Source organism: Camponotus vicinus, unplaced genomic scaffold (genome assembly GCF_025532165.1).
Source record: "Camponotus vicinus isolate PSW18456_S1 unplaced genomic scaffold, iyCamVici1.0 SCAF_4, whole genome shotgun sequence".
Taxonomy (NCBI): Eukaryota; Metazoa; Arthropoda; class Insecta; order Hymenoptera; family Formicidae; genus Camponotus; species Camponotus vicinus.
The window spans coordinates 7790048-7811118 of NW_028141976.1; the positions used below are offsets into that span (position 1 = coordinate 7790048).

Here is a 21071-nt window from a genome sequence, read left to right on the forward strand (position 1 = left end):
CAACACTCATACACTCTCTCATTCAGTCTCTCACTCACACTCTCTCGGTCACTCACTCACTCACTCACCTGCTTACTCACTTGCTCACTCACCTTGTAGCAGCGTAGCGAATCTTCATGCTATGTATTGTTGTTATTTGCTGCACGGTTATGATTGCTAGAGATGCGCGACACATCGAAATTTTTTCGATTATTAGTCTCACACTCGATTGACACAATACAGATTACACGATAACGAGTTTACTGTTTATTCACTCACTATTGATTTATCGATACCAAAAATTACTTTCAAAGAAACGCGAATGCAAACAGCACATGACTCGACGCGAAGCGACGGACCGCGGAGACTGCGCGACAACAAGAGTTATGTTGCCAGAAATGCGACACGCGACGCAAGAATAATGTAATTAAAATTACATTATTCTTGCGATTGACTTAAATCTTCGCATCGTGAATGCAATAATTTCGAAAACGTAATAACGTACAACACATGCTTTTTAAAATAATAATTATTTATTATAATTAGAAATAGTTATTATTTATAATAAATAATTAATTTTTTAAGTATGTCATTATACGTTTCATGTTTTCTACCGCATTCGCAATGCGAAGGTTTTAGCCGATCGTTCGTCTTATCTCGCGTCAATCACGCGCCACGCGCAAGTCGTTTGTTAGATGTCGCGTGTCGCGTTTCTGGCAACATAACTCTTGTGGTCGCGCAGTCTCCGCGGTCCGTCGCTTCGCGTCGAGTCATGTGCTGTTTGCATTCGCGTTTCTTTGAAAGTAATTTTTGGTATCGATAAACCAATAGTGAATGAATAAACAGTAAACTCGTTATCGTGTAATCTGTATTGTGTCAATCGAGTGTGAGACTAATAATCGAAAAAAATTCGATGTGTCGCGCATCTCTAGCAATCATAACCGTGCAGCAGATAACAACAATACATAGCATGAAGATTCGCTACGCTGCTACAAGGTGAGTGAGCAAGTGAGTAAGCAGGTGAGTGAGTGAGTGAGTGACCGAGAGAGTGTGAGTGAGAGACTGAATGAGAGAGTGTATGAGTGTTGCGTAAAAGAGAGAAAGAAAGCGAGAAAAAAAGTGCGTGCGTGTGTATGAATGTCTGTCCCTCCTACCCTCCCTCTCTCTCTTTCTCTCTCTCTCTTACGCACACACTCCGCCATACACACATCGCGTGTAGCAATCAGCTGATTGCAATGTCGGACGGCCGGCGATCCGGAACAACTTTTCACTATTAAAATAACGTTATTTTAAGGAACACGTATTTCTGACGTAATTCTAAGACATTTTCTTCTTTACCAAAATTTTATTTAAAGCATAATTTTATGTTATAAGATAAAATAGTTAGCGACTCATGCGGTGATAATCACCCATCGGGCGGTCAGCTGCGCCCGCGCTCGCGGCACGCCGCGCCGCTCCTGCCTGCCTTCTGTACCCGACGCGTGATTTACTAACTATGTATTTTTGCTCATAATTCAAAAACTACGCTTCAAATCAAATTTTGGTAAAGGAAAAATTGTCTTAGAATGGTGTCAGGAATACGTCATTTTAAAGACATAACGTTTTTCAGGATCGCCCTGTATAATGTGATAAGAACAAAATGTTATTTATTGTTCAAAATTAAGTATAGTTTTAAAACTTCTTGCTTCTAAAAAAAGTTTATTGTAAAAATCAAAATTAATAAAATTTTTATGATTAACTATTTATTATTCTATAGGTTTATTACACTATAGAAAAATTATAATCAATTGTTTATCCTATGATTCCTCTATTTATATTCGTTACATCAATTTTGAAATTAATTTCAAATTCAATAAGCTTATAAAAATTTTTATATAATTCAATCTAGATAAATATTTGCATCCCACTCTGCATCTCTCGCAATAAACTTTCCACAGTTGCTTCCAATTGTTAGATATTGTACGCTGAAAAATCGAGAAAAACTTAAAAAAGAAGCAATTGAAACGTATTTAATATGCCTCTCGAAAAGATGTTTGGAAAGAAATTTTAAAGTAATGTAACTAATCATTCTTTTAAAAATCGAGAAATAAACTTATTTTAATGGATATAGAGAGATAAGTGAGTCTTCAGAAAGTGAATCTTTTTAAGTTCCCAAGATATTTATTTTTAAATAAATAAATTATCGTAAATTATAATTATTTTAGTACAAAAATGAAAAAGATGTAAAAAAAGCAATGAAATTTTCAATGCAAAAAATTTTAAAACAATAACTTATTTGTTAGAACAATTATTCTAGCTATTAATTAAGTGGACTTACATAAAGCTTGCTTGCTTACAAAAGCTTGCATGCTTACAAAAGCTCTGATAATTAATTTATTAAAGTAAATATAGTAACAAAATATTTTTTTTAAATATTATTTATAATATTATAACATAAGCCACGTTTGTTTTCAATTCAATGATTTGTGCATTGACTGTAATAAAAGTAATATGTATTTGATGCAATTTGATAAGTAAGAAATTTATTAAGTCAATAAGATAATATATCTCTATAAAATAGGGTTGTTCTAGTACACAGAAAAGTATATTATACTCCTCGATTTATGTATCTCGCACTTTTCTTTCTTATCGATGTGGCAATTTATGCTACCTATTTTGATAGAAGTAATTGTTGCTAATTCACAGATACAGATTCACAGACAGACCTATAATTTTTAATATTCATACTTATTGTAATATTTATGATTATATAATTTCTCTTTCTGTAATTTTTTCCTACAAACAATGAGATTACCAGCAGTGAATAAGCAACTAATCGTAAAATAGTTAGGCAGATTTAATTGCGTATCAATATTTACATCTATACAAAGACATTTTTTCACGACATTTCTCTGTTTCCTTTATTAACTTCTATGTTTTTCGTTGAAATTATTCTTCGTTTGAATTTAGTCATATACAGTCTCTGATACAAAACGAATATTATGGCTTGCTATGCATGGCCGTATTTTACAAAAAACATTCCACATGCAACGTGCAATTTTTGTTATGAATATTATTGTCTTCGGGCAGACTATTCCAGTGTAAAACAGCACAGAAAAACGAAACATAAAGGTATGTGTAACATTATTAACCGTTTCAGTGTCAAGCGGGGCGATCGCGCTTCTTCTGTTCAGTGCTTAAAAGTGCCAGCGCATCAATTTGTAAGTTCACAGTAATTGCACGTTCGGTTTTTGTCGATGCGTGTCTCTATTGTTACCGTTTGGTCATAGGTAAATTAAGACGAAATTGAAGTAATATAACACTCTGCAAGTGTACATTTTTTTAATATTATAAACAAAACTGGCCGCTTAGCTTTTTTCGACTCAGCATTAAAAGACAAGCGCTATCGCGCCGCTTGGCATTTTTCGATCGAGTTTCTACAAAAGTTCGTGGCACTCAAACGGCAATTAAAAAATTTCCAAAATAGGAGAAAGTCCATACTCCTTTTCTGTAATACAAGACGATAAAGTACAATGTAATAGTTGTCCTAAAATATATAATATAACTTACACCGTTACAAGCCCTATGAAAACACATTTAAAAACTGAACATAGAATTGATGAAAATACAGCGAGAGGACATCAAATCTGGATAGAACGTAGCAATGATGTTATACTAAATCAGGATTGTACAATAAAATGCCGATATTGCCATCAAGTTTTTCCAAGCAATTATTTCTTTTTAATGAGACATTTGATCACTCATAATGTTGATGTACCTTTGGAATTCCAATAAACGGGGTAAGAGAGAAACGGCGATAAATCGAATATTATTATTTTATCCCTTTTCATTCTCTAATTCATATATATTTTTGTGTACATAATGAATAAAATTATATATAATAAGTAAAATCATCAAATTCAAGTTATTTAATATATCTTTATCACAAAGATTATGAATAAAATAATATCAAACAGGTTAACAAACAGTCTTTTACGTTCTAGGCAAAGTGCTATAGACATTCCTAAAAGCAGCTACAAATAACTAATACGCAATTTTTATCAATTTGGCAATGTAAATGACTATATATCACCATATTTTGGAGATTCTGAGTTAAACAGCTCTCAATCAACGGATTTTGATAACATTGCTAAATATGATGACCCCACTGAACTCGAAAATATATTTGAAAGTAAGGAAATGGAAAAATTTGACGCTTTGATGAGTAATAATTTGCTTTTTGACGTAACATTAAGTAATATAACATGAAATTATAATCACAATACATCTACTGCTTTACAAATATATTGTTTATTTATTACATATTTATCAAACATCGACAAAGATATATTTTCGGCTATTTTTCATGCTATTATTATCTATTAAAGAATTTATTACATAATATTACATTTAACATCTCTCAGATATTCCATATGTCATAATTTGTTATTGATTTCGAAAATAATTTTTTAAAAGAATTCGGTACGCATACATACATATGTACATACATGGATATATATATATATATATATATATATATATATATATATACACATACATATACACATATATATGAGACATATTTTTTTCATACTATTTGTATAGAAAAATTTATTACATAATATTGTATATAACAGATATTACATATGTCATGATTTTTACATCTGTCATTGATTTTGAAAGTAATTTTTAAAAAGAAACCAATTATGTATCAAAAATTATTATTTATAATTAAAATTTTAGTTTATTTTCTTACAAATTATTTTAAACTTTAATCTCATTATTTTAAGCTAAATCTCTTAATTGTTATGTATTTTAAAACGAAAGAATAATGAAGAAGATGAGAAGAAAAGAGTAATTTTATAATTTCTTGCAATTTTTTTACGCCGGATACAATCTCAGCTCTCAAATATTATATTATGTAATAATTTTTCAAAAAAATTTATATTAAAAAAGAAAAAAATTATTTTAGTGTAATTTTCTATGTGATAGCAATATATAATGTGATAAGAACAAAATGTTACTTATTGTTCACAATTAAGTATAGTTTTAAAATTTCTTGCTTCTAAAAAAAGTTTCTTGTAAAAATCAAAATTAATAAAATTTTTATGTTTAACTATTTATTATTCTATAGGTTTACTACACTATAGAAAAATTATAATCAATTGTTTATCCTATGATCCCTCTATTTATATTCGTTACATCAATTTTTAAATTAGTTTCAAATTCAATAAGCTTATAAAAATTTTTATATAATTCAATCTAGATAAATTTTTGCATTCCACTCTGCATCTCTCGCAATAAGTTCTCCACAATTGATTCCTATTGTTAGATATTGTACGCTGAAAAATCGAGAAAGTCTTAAAAAATAAGCAATTGAAACGTATTTAATATGTTTCTCGAAAAGATGTTCGGAAAGAAATTTTAAAGTAATGTATCTAATCATTCTTTTAAAAATCGAGAAATAAATTTATTTTAATGGATATAGAGAGATATGTGAGTCTTCAGAAAGTGAATCTTTTTAAGTTCCTAAGGTATTTATTTTCAAATAAATAAATTATCGTAAATTATAATTATCTTAGTACAAAAATGAAAAAGATTTAAAAAAACAATGATAAAATTTTCAATCCAAAAAATTTTAAAACAATAACTTATTTGTTAGAACAATTATTCTAGCTATTAATTAAGTGGACATACATAAAGCTTGCTTGCTTACAAAAGCTCTAATAATTAATTTATTAAATATAGTAACAAAATATTTTTTTTTTAATATTATAATATTATAACATAAGCCGCGTTTGTTTCCAATTCAATTATTTGTGCATTGACTGTAATAAAAGTAACATGTATTTGATGCAATTTGATAAGTAAGAAATTTATTAAACAAATAAGATAATATATCTATTTAACATAGGGTTATTCTAGTACACAGAAAAATATATTATACTCCTCTATTAATGTATCTCATACTTTTCCTTTCTTATCGATGTGGTAATTTATGCTACCTATTTTGATAGAAGTAATTGTGGCTAATTCACAGATACAGATTCACAGACAGATCTATCTTGCAAAGATTAGTAATTTTTAATATTCATACTTATTGTAATATTTATGATGATTTAATTTCTCTTTATGTAATTTTTTCGTACAAACAATGAGATTACCAGCAGTGAATAAGCAACTAATCTTGAAACAGTTAGGCACATTTAAATTGTGTATCAATATTTACATTTATACAAAGACATTTTTTCACGACTTTTCTCTGTTTCTTTTATTAACTTCTATGTTTTTCGTCGAAATTATTCTTTGTTTGAATTTAGTCATATACAGTCTGATACAAAACGAATATTATGGCTTGCTATGCATGGCCGTATTTTACAAAAATCGTTCCAGGTGCAACGTGCAATTTTTGTAATGAATATTGTTCTCTTCGGGCAAACTATTCCAATATAAATAGTCACATAACAAGGAAACATAAAGGTATTTATAACATTATTAACCGTTTCAGTGTCAAGCGGCGTGATCGCGCTTCTTCTGTTCAGTTGGCATGGGCCCTACTTTACAAGAATTATTAACGACGCAAAGTGCAATTTTTGTGGTGCAAATTATTATCTTAAGAAAGGTTATACAAGTATGAAATGCCACATAAGAAGTGATCATAAAGATATTTATAACAGTTTTAAATCAAAAGCTTCAAAAAAGGAATTTGAATGGCCGTTTTCTATAACAGAAGACTGTGATATTTGTCATATGCATTATGATATAAGTTACACCGTTTCGAAAAATATGACAGAACATTTAAAAAATTTCCATAAAATTGATGAAAAATTTTTTTTTTAAATTTGTTTTTAATTTATTTACACATGCATTGACTGTAATTTAAATCTTGATATAAATGTTGCCGAAGATGCTGACATGAGTAGCTAACGTATAGTTTGGACTATAATGCAAGCAGTTTTTTCAATTCTAGTAGAAATTCTGTAGGTGTTCAATTAATTTATGCACCTTTTCTTAGGAAAACATTATATTTCTCGTATCACTCGGTCTGCTAAAAAATTGGTGTTATATATGATTTAATCAATATATGTACTTTTATCATACCCAAAATTTCATGAAAAACATCTCTGTTATCTCTTATATTAATACTTTAATTGATAATGATTCCGTATTTATTAACGTAAAATCTATGATGAATTTATGCATATACGCATGCATACAGACAGCAGTGAATAAGCAACTAATCACAAGATTTGTTAGGCAGATTTAGATTGTGTATCAATATTTACATTTATACAAAGACATTTTGACCGCGATCTTTCTCTGTTTCTTTTATCGATGTCTATACTTTTCGTTAAAATTATTCTTCGTTTGAATTTAGTCATATATAATCTGTGATACAAAGCGGATAATATGGCCACGTACGATAGTTATGTATGCTATAGCTATGTATGGCCCTATTTCACAAGAGTTATTAACGACAAAGAAATGATTGCAAAGTGCAATTTTTGTGGTGCAAATTATTATCTTAAGAAAGGTTATACAAGTATAAAATGCCACATAAAAAGTGATCATAAAGATATTTATAACAGTATTAAATCAGAAGCTTCAAAAAAGGAATTTGAATGGCCGTTTTCTATAACAGAAGACAATCGAGCAGACTGTGATATTTGTCATATGCATTATGATATAAGTTACACCGTTTCGAAAAATATGAGAGAACATTTAAAAAATTTCCATAAAATTGATGAAAATACAGCGAAAGAACACCGATATTGGATATTGTATAGTAATCATGTTATATTAAATGAATCGAGTGATACAATGACGTGCAAATATTGCAACCAAGTCTTTCAAAACAATAATTATTTCAACTTAATGTTACATTTGATCAACACTCATCAAATCTATGTACCTTTTGAAATCAGCGAGGTGTGGTGATCCATAGAGGTAAAATGGCGATAAATTGAATATTATTATTTTATCTCTTTTAAGTCAGTTATATATACTTTATCAGTTATACATACTTTTGTATAATAAATAAAAAGTATATCATGAATAAAATCATAAAATTCAAGTATTTATCATGTGTTTATACTATAAAAATTATAAATATTTGAGTCTATGTAGCTTGTATAACTAATACTTTATCAAAATGTGATAATTAAAAAAATTTACTATTTATTATATTTAATACTTATGTAATCGATAATTTGTAATAATTTGTAATAATTTGTATGAATTGTGAAAATTAACTAATCGCACAAGAATTTTTATATTAGGATGTTGAATTTTATATGAATATATGGAATATTTAAGTTATTGAATAATAAATGTGTTTTATTAAACACTTTAATAGTTTAAACTTAATAATTGTATATTGTGGACATACAAACAAGATTTTAATATAATATTGATTAATCTGGAAGTTTTTGTTTCTCATTTTCCTGATTATCAAATAGTTCAAACAATCTTTTGAATACTGATGCTGAAGATGTTGCTACATCAAGCAGCTATTGGGAACCAATTTTTGACGAGTTCTTCTTTTACGAGTGTTTGTGATACTGATGTTTATTTCATCTCTGACGATAATTCTGATTGTGATATTGATGTTTGTAATAAATATTGAATTTTGATGCCTTGACAAGAGGGAAGAGAAAAGAGAATCCCAAGGAAGTGAAAAAAATAAAACGTCTCTAATGAGTAATCATTTGTATTGCTTTTTGTGGTAAACTAAGCTATATAACACAAATTTATAATCATATCGACTATTTTGCGAACATACAGTTTGTTAGTTCCAATTATCAATCATCGACAAAGATTTAAAATTTTATAAATATTTTTATACCATTTATATCTATAGTTTTTATATGTTTCATAATTAACGTTAATGTTTAATTATATAATGCGATATATTATTGATTGTGCGAGAATAATTTTTTTAAACATATTGTCTTAACGCGAAAATATTTGAATATATTACATTTTTAAATTTGTTTTTAATTTGTTAACACATGCATTGACTGTAATTTAAATTTTGATATAAATGTTGCTGAAGATGTTGTTATATGAGTAGCTAACGTATAGTTTGGACTATAATGCAAGCAGTTCTTTCAATTCTGAGAGAAATTCTGTAGATGTTCTTTCAAACAGTTATGAACATCAAATTTTACAATGATTATCAATTTGACAATGTAAATAACTATTTATTGCTGTAGATTGAAAATGTTGAATTAAACAGCTCTCTGTCAACGGATTTTGATGACCTTCCTGATTTATAAAATGATGGCCTTTGCGAATTCGAAGATATATTAAAAAAATAAAAAATAAAAGAATTAATGCACTTGGATGAATAATTATTTACATTATTTTTTGATGTAACATTAAACAGTACAATATAAAATTATAATTACATATACAATTTTACAAATATATTGTTTGTTTATTATATATTTAATCAAGCATCGATAAAGATATAGGAATTTTTATCATATTTTTTATACTATTTCTATCTATAAAAAAATTTATTACATAATATTATATAACATCTCTCAGATATTACATATATCATGATTATTGATTTTGAAAGAATTTTTTTCAATGTATTTTATATATGTATATTGAAACAAAGATATTTAAACAATTTAAAATATTTATGCGTTTTTAATTTATTAATATTTATTAATTTCAATAAAAATAGTACAAAATTTGCGTAATTTTATAAATAAGATGATATGTTTACAAATAAGTACAGTATGTAATATGCTCTTTGATATGTGTGAATATTATCGCAGAAACTCTTAGAAAAATTTGTTTTATAAATAAATAAAACAAACACTTGAATCTGTTTTTGATAAATGCATAAAATAGAAAATAGAATTTGTGCGATATCTTCTAAATGATACTGCGATTATTCCGTAAGTTTCAATCCTGATCCTTTGCAAATATACCTCGAGCAAGCTCGCGCCAGCATCAGGGATTCGCGCGGATACGTTCGTCACGTCGTTGACATTTGAAGTATATCTATCGCCGAAACCGAGCAGTATTTACAGGAAGCTTACTTTCGCAAACGTGACTAGGTTATGATCGAAAGGAGCTTGCCATTTCGAAATGCTCCCCGATAGCTGGCTATTCCTAGAAAGGGTCGAGTCGATCGAGTTTGTTATTCCAGCAACTCTGACAATAGCATGCGCTCCGCTCTCAAGAGCTGAGGAAAATACGAAAACACTCAACGCCATGTGTTGGTAACATCCTTTTATTTAAAAAAAATTCTCATTTTAATGCCTCCTTTTTGATATTCTTCTGTAAATCTTTGTCCTTACAAATTTTGTAGCATTTTCGAATATCTTTCAAATAAATAATTTTTCTCTTATATATAAATGTACATAAATTTCTCACACACGTATTGTTTTTTATCCTTTTAACTGTAAATCTATTTTATTATATCATTTATTTATTTTTATATTTTTTATTTTTATCTTTTTATATTTATTATTTATATTAATTTTTATTGGTTATAAAAATTGAATGCTTAATTTTAATGAACAAATATATTCGGTTTATTTCCATTATTCAATATACATATATTTAATTTTTTCAATTTTAATTTTTCATTATTCAATATATGTGTATAATTAATTTTGCTTCTTTATCACTTACTCGAAAAATTATAAAACCTTCTTGCGATTTTATTAATAAAAAGACGCTTCAAATTGCGTACAATCATACCGAGAAATCTTGATGTCGTGACAAATTACTACATTGCAATAATAACATAATAGAAGTGAGATTGCTTTCGCAATGACGTCACCTTTCTATCATTACAATCATTTCATTCATTACAATCCGGGGCGGCGTGTGACTGAGGTGGCAAGGTACTTACCTGCCATATGAAGGGTTTCGGGTTCAAGTCCCACAGATCCTGAGGCAGAAAATTTATATATTTCTGCGATATAGCCGCCCCTATTCTCCTCCTGCATTCCGCAGTCTATTGGATGTGTAAGTAAATTTTGGACGTTCGGGTCTTGTTAGGCGTTTAATTGATTTCGAGAGAATAAAAAGTTTATGGCGTGGTTTCTCTTTAAACATAGTTTGTTTCCGCTCCTCACTGTTCGGCAAGTAGGAGACGTAGATCCCGAACCTCTATAACGTCGTTACCGCTGCCTATGTTAATTGAGAGGTTTTTGAGATTCTTTTAGTAAAAGGACTTAAGTTATCGATTTTGCGTCGCGAGCAGATAGATCGCAATAACCGCTTATAATAATCATCACTCTCGTGTGTTTGGTTACGTTCGCATAGTGCGTTCGATATATTTTTTAGTGTTTCGCGTTTTCGAGCGATCGATGAGCGGATCGATCCATTCGTGCTTAATATATTTTATCGCGACTTCTCCGGGAACCGCCGCCGCCAGTCAATCTGCAAATCTTGTGTGTAATTACGTCTGTAATTCCTATTCTCTCGCATTCTGTGTATTCTGTGTATTTCTCGCGTGATATATCGATATCGATTTGTTCGCGCTTTTACGCATGTCGTGCACGACCCGAATTCCGCGAGTTTTTGCTTATTTACTGCGAATATCGAGTGAGCGAATTTCAATATTCTTGTATTATTATTAATATATTAGACTGAAAATGCCGCAACTTTATTAATTCGAGGGTGTTTTATTTTCTTGTTTGATTTTCTCACCTGGGCGGCCGATACATCGGTCGTCCATTTATAAATTGATCCATCTCGCTCGCGCTCGATACCGCATGGGCTATAGGTCCTACCTCATAACTCTATTCAAGCCTATTATAATTGATTCCGCTGCGTTAATTGCGTCGATCACGCACTTACATTGTCATTATTATCTTTTCATTTATTCTAATATATTATTTCATTGCAAATATCGTCTTGCTATTTTCAGTGGGTTCTCAACCTTCTCTCCTCCGTTACATGACTGAACTATCGCGGCAAATACCATCCTGAATTCCGTCGCATTCGTTTCTCCGTCTCCATTTTTCGCATTCATCTCGATATTTTTCACGTATTTTTGTGCGGTACTATTTCCCATACCTAGCGCCCAATACTTCAGAGAATCTTCGCTAGTATTTTCGAGTAAAGCGGGAAAGCGTCGAAAAGCCTCATTAGCATATCGTGAGCGAAACAAGGTTGCTCGCTTCTAATCGTTGAGTAGCTAGTACTTTCGACTCTCGAGTTGACGTTGATAAACGTTAATGAGAGCCGCACGTAAATTTCCTTAACTCCCAATGAAAAGTTTAAATGATAAAAAAGTGGCAAGTAATTAAACGCGGTGATTGGCACTCCAGACTGAGTAAACGAAGATTCTTTTAATTAAGGTCCCATCGCGTATCTCTGCTCTCTTTGGTCGCGTCAACCGCTGCCTACTCATCTTTCACAGGTACTTTCAGCTATAGGTTCCAATATATTCGTAAATTCTAAAATATAAGTTTATCATAGATGAAATCATAAAATAGCAATATCAAAATTACAAGATAATTGAATGAAAATGCGTTTTGAGTGAAACCCAATAATACGCGAAAAAAGAGACATTAAGATAATCAGTATATTCGATATTCAAAATATAGAATGCTCTTAAATTTTTATACATTTAGTGTGTTTTTAATAAATTTCTGATATTAATAATTGACATTGGAAGGAAATAGAAAATATATTTTACAAAGTTTTCGTATATGAGAAATGTAACTTAAAATAAATGTAACAAAAATGAATAAAAGTCGATAAGAATTATCGAAATCTAGTCAAGATTTATATATATTATTATCGGTATTTTTATATCTTAAAGAAAAAATTATATCTAAAAGATACATTCTCTATATTTCTCTAAAACAGCAGGAACTATTAGGATATCCTATACATATTATTTTTTTAAAGTTTATAAAAAATTGACGATTCTTCCAGTAAATAAGGCTCCTATAAAATATTCTATTAAAAAGAGGGGATACAAAGAAAATATTATATTTATAACAGTAATAAATCTCCATTTTTCGAATGAGAGTAGATTGTTTTTTGCTATCTTCCTGTGCGTATGCGACCACGCATTTTTATTATACTACAACTTTACTACGATGTAAGTAATGAAATTCTCTGGTTTACGAGAATATTCCTCTCTTACGAGAATATTTCTCTCTTGGAATATATATAATATATAAAATGTTTACGCGAAAATATCCGTTTCGCCGTTACAACAACGCGATCCACCGTAACATACGGGGACGTGCGACCCCCTGCGCGTGAGAAAGCGAGCGGGAGCCGGGGCGCGGGGGTGAAACCGATCGCGGAGGAAGCGGATTAAGCTCAGCGTGGCATCGTAAAAATGTGCTTCTCCACTTTATACATACTTTAGCCTCGCACGCGGCATCTCCCACGCACTTACTGTCCTTACGCCGCTTTCGGTAATGCAACCATAAATAACGGAACAGGCGAGGCGCCCCCCCGCCAGCCCCGCGGAGCTCGTTTCAGGACGCGTTATCGCGTATTCCCCTTCGAACGCCATCCCTTGCGAGCATCTCAGCAAGGGGTAATCTTCCTCGCAAATGCTTTTCCCCGCGATATGTATGAGAAGCAATCAAACGATCCGTCAGCGACCGCCGAGACGGATGCGTCGAGTTTTTCCTGTACGTGTTCGCACCACGACGGTATGTATAGTATCCTAAATCGATTTCGCGCTTACATCTTTCTCTCCCTCTCTCTCTTTTTCTCGTCGCCTCCCACTTTCCCTTGTTTTTATTCCGAACATCGTAATGGCATTTTTATTCTCCCGCATTTGCGACGCACTTTGCTGTCGTTCCTCAGAGCAGTAGAAATCACGAGATTTAACAGTTTTGTTAAATCGGATAACCGAATAATTGAATAACTTATTAATGCGCTTGTTAAAAAAGTACTTAATATAATATTTCAATATTTTATTAAAAAATTAAAAAATAAAAAAATACTTAATATAATACATTTTTTCTTAAATCTTTCAGTCTACTCACGATATTGAGTATTATCGTGGTGATAATTATGTTTCTCTCGCGCATCGATTTTTAAGTCTTCGACTTCGATCTTCCATTTTATGATGTCGATAGCGAAATATCCTCAGACGGGACCACCCGCGCGAAACATTCGACCGAAATATCCTTACTTCCGAGAATTTCCAAGTGCAGGAACCATACACTTCAGAAATATCGGGTTATGTGCATTACTAGCGCGACTATTTTCGGAACTAAAGACATACCAACGACGACACCAACGCTGAAAATCGGCCACCCAACTGGTTGGTCTTAATGGCCTCAACGAGTGAACGCAGAAGAACGGTAGAATAAGAACGCGAGAAAGACAGTCCTTTGAACACTCTTTGCCGATCTTTTAGCCGCGTTTCGTGCCGTAAAACGCCGAGTAGCTTGAAAAAATCGAGAACGCGAACAGATGAATTTTAACATTTTGCATCTCGCGTTAAATTGTATATATTTATATATTTACATGTGTGCGTGTATCACGAAAAAGATATAATTTGTCTAAAACTTCATAATTCATGCATAATCCAATTGCGCGGATATCAGTGAGAATTTGGATTGTTTTACGGAAACTGGATTTTAAAATTTACTCTTTGACATACTAGAACGGTATATTAATAGATTAAAGCACTTTTGGTCCTATGCTCGTGCAACGTAAAATATATGGTGTAAAATGCAATTTATCTTTCTGCAGCGGGCGCTTAGAATCGTAGAGAATGTTCTTAACGACATTTCGCAATTAGTCACAGCTCGTTGTGGAACAAAGTATTTCGCGAGCTTAGTAAACGCTCGGATTGTTAAGGACGTTCACTTTGTGAGTGCGGTTGCTTATATACAGACACAGTACCTGTAACGCGTTACCGTTACAAGCGCGACTGTTGCGACCCCTAATTTAATCGCTAAGTAATCGCGTAACATCTAATTTGTAATGTAGGCTGCGTTCTCCCATTTGCACATATCTAAGCATTTGCAATCGCGCAATAATTGAGCATCGCGTTACGAGTACAAAAGATACGAATTGCAAAAGAGAATTTTGGCATTAAATTTTATTCGTTGAACGATTGATCATAAAATTGAAGATCGTTTAAGCATGTGATCATTAATTGCGTAATTGTGGAACGTATTTTAACCGAGTGTTTTTTTATGATTTTAATTTGACAAGTGAATGACGCGAAATTTTTAAAAATTTTTTTAACGAAATCAAATGCTGTCGCGTCTAAAAAAATAGAGAGAGCAATAGGATTTTAATTTATTTAATAATTTAGTGTTTTTTTTCACGTATTATTAATTAATATTTAAATCAATATACATAATTTTATTCGAAAATTAATGTAATACGCTTGCACATTTATTTACGCAAATAAAGTTGATAATTGAAATAGCACTTCTACGTCCTCGTTTAGAAGCGATCATTTATTTTCGAATAAGAACAGAATTAACGGCGTATAACGCTGTCGACCTGATTCCGTCGCTCTCCATTTCCGTCATTTTCCGAATAGCTTTAAACCCGCAATCTTCGTTGTTTCCGTCAGAGGGAAAAAAAAACGCGCGCACTTTTATTGCTTTTCAACAGAAAAGCAAACTGTACGTCAGAAGCAGCAAGGAATAAGAAAGTGCGATCCCGCAATATCTCTCGGTTTGAAATAAAATCAATGTTTAATTAATCTCGATTAAAACTTGACAGCGTGTCTATTTATTCAAAATAATTCTCTCTATTAAACTCGATTATTTATTGAAATCAGTAAATTTTCAATATATATATTCCAACTTTTCTTTCCTAAAAATTTATCAGTGCTTTATTCAAAATGAAAAAAAAAAGAGTTATCAACGGCTGTAACTCGACTACTTTCAAATACATGTGGGTCGCCGCGATTACATACGATAGCATACGTGCCTGACCTAATTAGCAAAATTGCCATTGTAATTAAGCGAGCAAAACATTCTGCGGGTTAATGCAAGGCGACGTGATAGTGGAGAGATGAGCGTAACGAGTTTCGCATTGGGAGGATATAATTAGGACGAGAAATACAGTAGAATGGTGCCGACAGTGTCACATGCCGTGCCATTTTTACAAGCCCTCAGAAGCACGTTTCCCAGGCATAGAAATGGAAAAAGGAGAGCGCCGGATCTCTCGGTGATTTTATGCTGCAAACTTTAAAGCATAATACTAATAATATCCAGCCACATACACAGCGAGGTATTCATATTACTACTTTCGCTGATGTAACGCGAGCAAAGCGGCTTTTACGTTGTTAATAACAAATATAGCGAGAGTTCACACGTTATCTTTATTAATTAAGACTTTACGACTGCTATAATAATAACCGTCCCTAGCCATCAACTATTTATATCTAGGTTTATTGAGAAAGAGGAAAAAACAGAAAATATGTATTTGTAACAAAATTTGTTTAGATTATAGAGAAAATTATACATAATAAAATTCAATAGAAGTATTGTAGAAAATTTAAATTATAAAATACAATATTTTCTAATTTTTAACAAAAAGATTAACGTGTGTATTGTCTCTTAAATTTTGCAATGTATGTTGGAGATGTAATTTTATGGAAGTTTAAAAAAAATACTTTTTTGTCTGATTTATATTTTTGACGAGTATATCTAAAAGCTATATAAAAATTAAACAAATAATATGTGGAAAACGGTGATCCTATAAGAATGATAGCTTATAAAAAGCAGATTAAATGTGAATTTCAATATTGTACGTTTCACGCCCTTTATCATACATAGCTCGTATGTACGCATGTATGCATGGCGTTGTATTAATTCGTTTATACAGGGTGACCCATTTTAACTTAGGCAGCCAAATAACTCGAAAAATAAGCAAGATAGAGAAAAATGTTTTAGACAAAAGTTGTATGGTTTCGAGGGGGCCATAAGATGGTATCATTGGTTTGACCTTGAAGAGTCATTTGAAGGTCACGTGAAGGTCACTTCAATTTTTTTAAATGGAATATCCTATATATTTTTGTACATTCTTGTAGCTCATCTCGAGAGCTTTCCAAAACACTATAATTAAGTACATTTTCGTTAAGTACTTTTTGAGTTATGAGGCTTGAAATAATTTCTTAATTTTACATAAACCGTAAAATATCTTGTAAAATATTCATTTTTCGATTACCTTACCTTAATAGTTTTATGTACAAAATAATGAGAGGAATCAATTGGTGTAAAGAAAACACATAGTTGTTTCGAAGAAAAAATATGTAATTTGCAATTAACAATTCCATATTTTTTCTTAAAAACAACTATGTGTTTTCTTTACACCAATTGATTCCTCTCATTATTTTGTACATAAAAGTATTAAGGTAAGATAATCGAAAAATGAATATTTTACAAGATATTTTACGGTTTATGTAAAATTAAGAAATTATTTCAAGCATCATAACTCAAAAAGTACTTAACGGAAAGGTACTTAATTATAGTGTTTTGGAAAGCTCTCGAAATAAGCTACAAGAATGTATAAAAATATATAGGGTATTCCATTTAAAAAAATTGAAGTGACCTTCACGTGACCTTCAAATGACTCTTCAAGGTCAAACCAATGATACCATCTTATGGCCCCCTCGAAACCATACAACTTTTGTCTAAAACATTTTTCTCTATCTTGCTTATTTTTCGAGTTATTTGGCTGCCTAAGTTAAAATGGGTCACCCTGTATAAGCGTTCAACATTTTACAGATTGCAAATGTGACATTGTGGCTTGCTATTCAATAGCGTTCCGCGATTTTGCGCCATCGTGAGTTTCTATCGTGGCCAATTCATCTCGTTGCATGCACTTTATTCGAATGCACTTCCCCCAGCGTCCGCATTTATGCGGACAGGCTGATAGTTTCACGACTGTGCATTTATATCTCATTTTCGAACTTTCAAGCTCTCCAATATTTCCGTACGCGCGTATTTCTGTCGACCAGAATTCTATTTACAATCCAACGGAATAATTAAATTTATCATCCGTATAATTTTTAACAACATTTTCACCTCCCTTTGACGATGCGCAAATTATCACGTTGGAGGAAAATGCAAAATTCATAATTTATGCATTTTCAGTTGCTCGCCTGTCAAATCTGTTTCACATGCAACTCATCTCGCCCATCGAAGCCCTCTCGAATAAAGCCTCTCCACCTCGTTCTGTCTCCCCGCAAGTCACTGTTTGATCGCGAGCATTTTCGAAGCGCATGTACGTCGAAGAATGTCGAGACGATTCGAGACTTGTTTACGCACGTACCTAGCACCAGCGGGATATTTGTCGATAGCCGCGAGGCTGAAAAACGTGGATACCATTCTCTCCTCCGACCGTAATATGGTCACGCGGGGGTGGACAAAGCGGACACGTGCTTGCACGCGATGGAGAAAGACTCCCCGCATATCGCCAGGAGGTCTGTTTGCTTAGGAAGCACCCGAAAAACCGGGCGTTAAAAGCCGCGCAAGCTGCTCTCTCCGAAACACTCGCGTCGCTTGTCGACGACGACGACTATGTAACCGGTGCAGGTCCCCGGGCCCTGGGAAACGTCGGGATAATGTGTCGTCGTTCTCGCGTGGGTCAATATTTTCATTATTTTCCCCCGGCAACGAGCGGGGAGACAACGATGGAAAACGCCGTGGAAAACGCACGCGAGGCGCTCGACAAATTCCTTTTTTTTTTTCTTTCACACGAGTCGCTCCGAGGCGCATTCCCGCGGGAATACGTTTCTTCTCTTTTTTTTCTCTCCTTTTTCTTTTTCGCGAGGCTCTCTCGCCACGCGCACGCTCCATTTCTCCGACGGAGTTCCGTCACATCAATGGACGGAAAAAAGGCCTCTCCTACGCTTCGGCGTTAAATAGAGAAAAACACGAGGTGCTGAATATTTTTCGAGCCATTGTTTCGCGAATCCACGGAGACAATTCCGACCAAAGTGCTACATTTCGCTACGGGAGGATCGCGCGAATGGAGGCTAAGGAACGTGTCGATGATCTTTGAATAGGATGGACGTCCCCTGAATTAAATGTCAACGAACGAACGTTTTGCTGCTGCCGTTTTAACCTGCCAAAAGTTTCTATCGTAAACAAAATATTAAGATAATTTATTCTATATAAAATATAATTTACCGATATGACACATATTTTGAATATCTTGTATTGGATTAAAAAAAAATTATGAATAAATCATATAATCAGATGTTAAAAATATTACTCCGAATGAATAATAAATATATTGACATAGAAAGATGGATAAAGTGAATAACGTAACGCTTGAGAAATAAATATTTCAACATCGTAATTTATAACTACGTGATTTATAAATCGTTTCACTTCGATTAACATAGATAATTGACTGTGTGTTCCAATTCGTGGAACGGATAAATTAACCGGTGCTCTTCCCAAAATCTTTCTCCTCCGTGCATCCCTTTTCCTCTGTCACTCGTTGCGAGCTTCCAGATGTGCACCCGAGTGGTTTTACGACTGTATGTATTAATAAAGAGATGTTCTATCTAAACATTTTCAGTTTCCGAATGTTTGACAAATGACTTGTCTGTTAACGGTGCACAAAGTCTAATGGTGTTAATCCGATTAATCTCGCGCGTTTATCTTTGAAAAATTATTATTGTAAATATTATTAAATTTCTAAATATTTATTAAACTTCTAAAATAAAACGTCAATTATAAGCAAAATGTTGAAATATGTTAGCAAAATAAAATTGAAATATTAGTGTCTTAAGTGACATGGGCGATGCTCTTCATGTTCTAATTGTTTTGACATGATTTAATTTGTGGCAGAAATAAATTCAATATGCGTACCTATTTTAAGCTTTGATAATAGATAATAATGCAAATAGATGGTATACATAATGCTATACATATTAATTTTTAAGATGTAAGAAGTTATAAACTTCTGAGGAAAATATTTGAGATATTGCGTTTTGTTCCGCGAAGATAATATTGAGAGTTAAACTTCACTTCCCGTTCAGTGACAAAGAGAGGAAGAAAAATTGCTTCGGTATAAATAACAACCGATGTCCTATGTCACGATTTCGTGGCGAGTGAAAGACACTCGTTCGCTTCGACAGGTGCGTGCCATGCAGTTCCGTTCCCAAGAGCCCAGACACGTACGTCCATTAAATGCTTCCTGAAACATCAACATCAACACGCTCCTGCTTTCTATAAATGTTAAATGAAAAAAAGAAAGGTTTCCTCGCTCCTTATATTTTTCTGAAGACTAGATATGCCTGTGTCAACTAATAGAGTCATTCTCGTATCATAAATGCTGGAAAATACACGTGCTAAAATTTGAAACTGTAACACAAGTAATGGAATAACAATTTATTTTTTATCTATATAGTTTCTTATATTTCTACTTAATGATTTTTAATATATAACATATAATTAAAAAAAAAATTTTTAACTCAAAAAGAGAATTACCTTTTTGCATAACTTTTTTATGTTACAAACTAAATTTTGAAATATTAAATTCCAAAATACTCTATTACATTACATAGTAAATTATTTAAAAAAAACTCTTTTTTCATTCAGTTTCCTCAAAATTATAAAGTGATAAAGCATTAGGGTAAAATAATAACGAGTTTTATTATAATTTTGCTATATTAACAATTTATATAAATATATATAATATAATATGAGCGTTTGTTTCTTCAACTTGTTGATCTGTGCGATGCATTAACTGTAATAAAATTAAATAATATATACTTGCAGTTAATATAATTAAAAAGGTACTATTAACTAAGGAAAATAATATATCTCTTTAAGATAAAATTATTCTATATATAATACACAATAAAAATACATTATAATCTTCGGTTAATGTATTCCGATCTTTTTCTTTTTTTTTATCTTGATAATTTACGCTAATTATTTTGATAGAAGTAATTGTTGCTAATTCACAGATTCATAGACAGAATCTATCTTGTAGAGATTAATAATTTTTAATATTCATACTTATTGTAATATTTATGATTATTTATTCTTTTTCAAAATCTTTTTATAAACAGTGAGATTATCAGCAGTGAATAAGCAACTAATCACAAGATTTGTTAGGCAGATTTAGATTGTGTATCAATATTTACATTTATACAAAGACATTTTGGC

At 31.8% G+C, this 21071-nt stretch overlaps 1 protein-coding gene and 1 long non-coding RNA gene across 10 annotated transcripts in view; both read left to right on the top strand.

The window, feature by feature from the left end:
* Positions 1-21071, top strand: part of Ten-m (teneurin transmembrane protein Ten-m) — a 683381-nt gene that overhangs the window by 57137 nt on the left and 605173 nt on the right. The gene's annotated exons all lie outside the window — the stretch shown is intronic.
* On the top strand, positions 2933-6691 carry LOC145970964 (uncharacterized). Of its 2 annotated transcripts, XR_014438702.1 has the most exons (4): positions 2933-3090; positions 3446-3758; positions 3963-4150; positions 6467-6691. It is a non-coding gene; the product is annotated as an uncharacterized LOC145970964 (long non-coding RNA). The 2 variants fall into 2 exon arrangements; XR_014438701.1 differs by lacking the exon at positions 6467-6691 and having other exon boundaries at positions 3963-4303.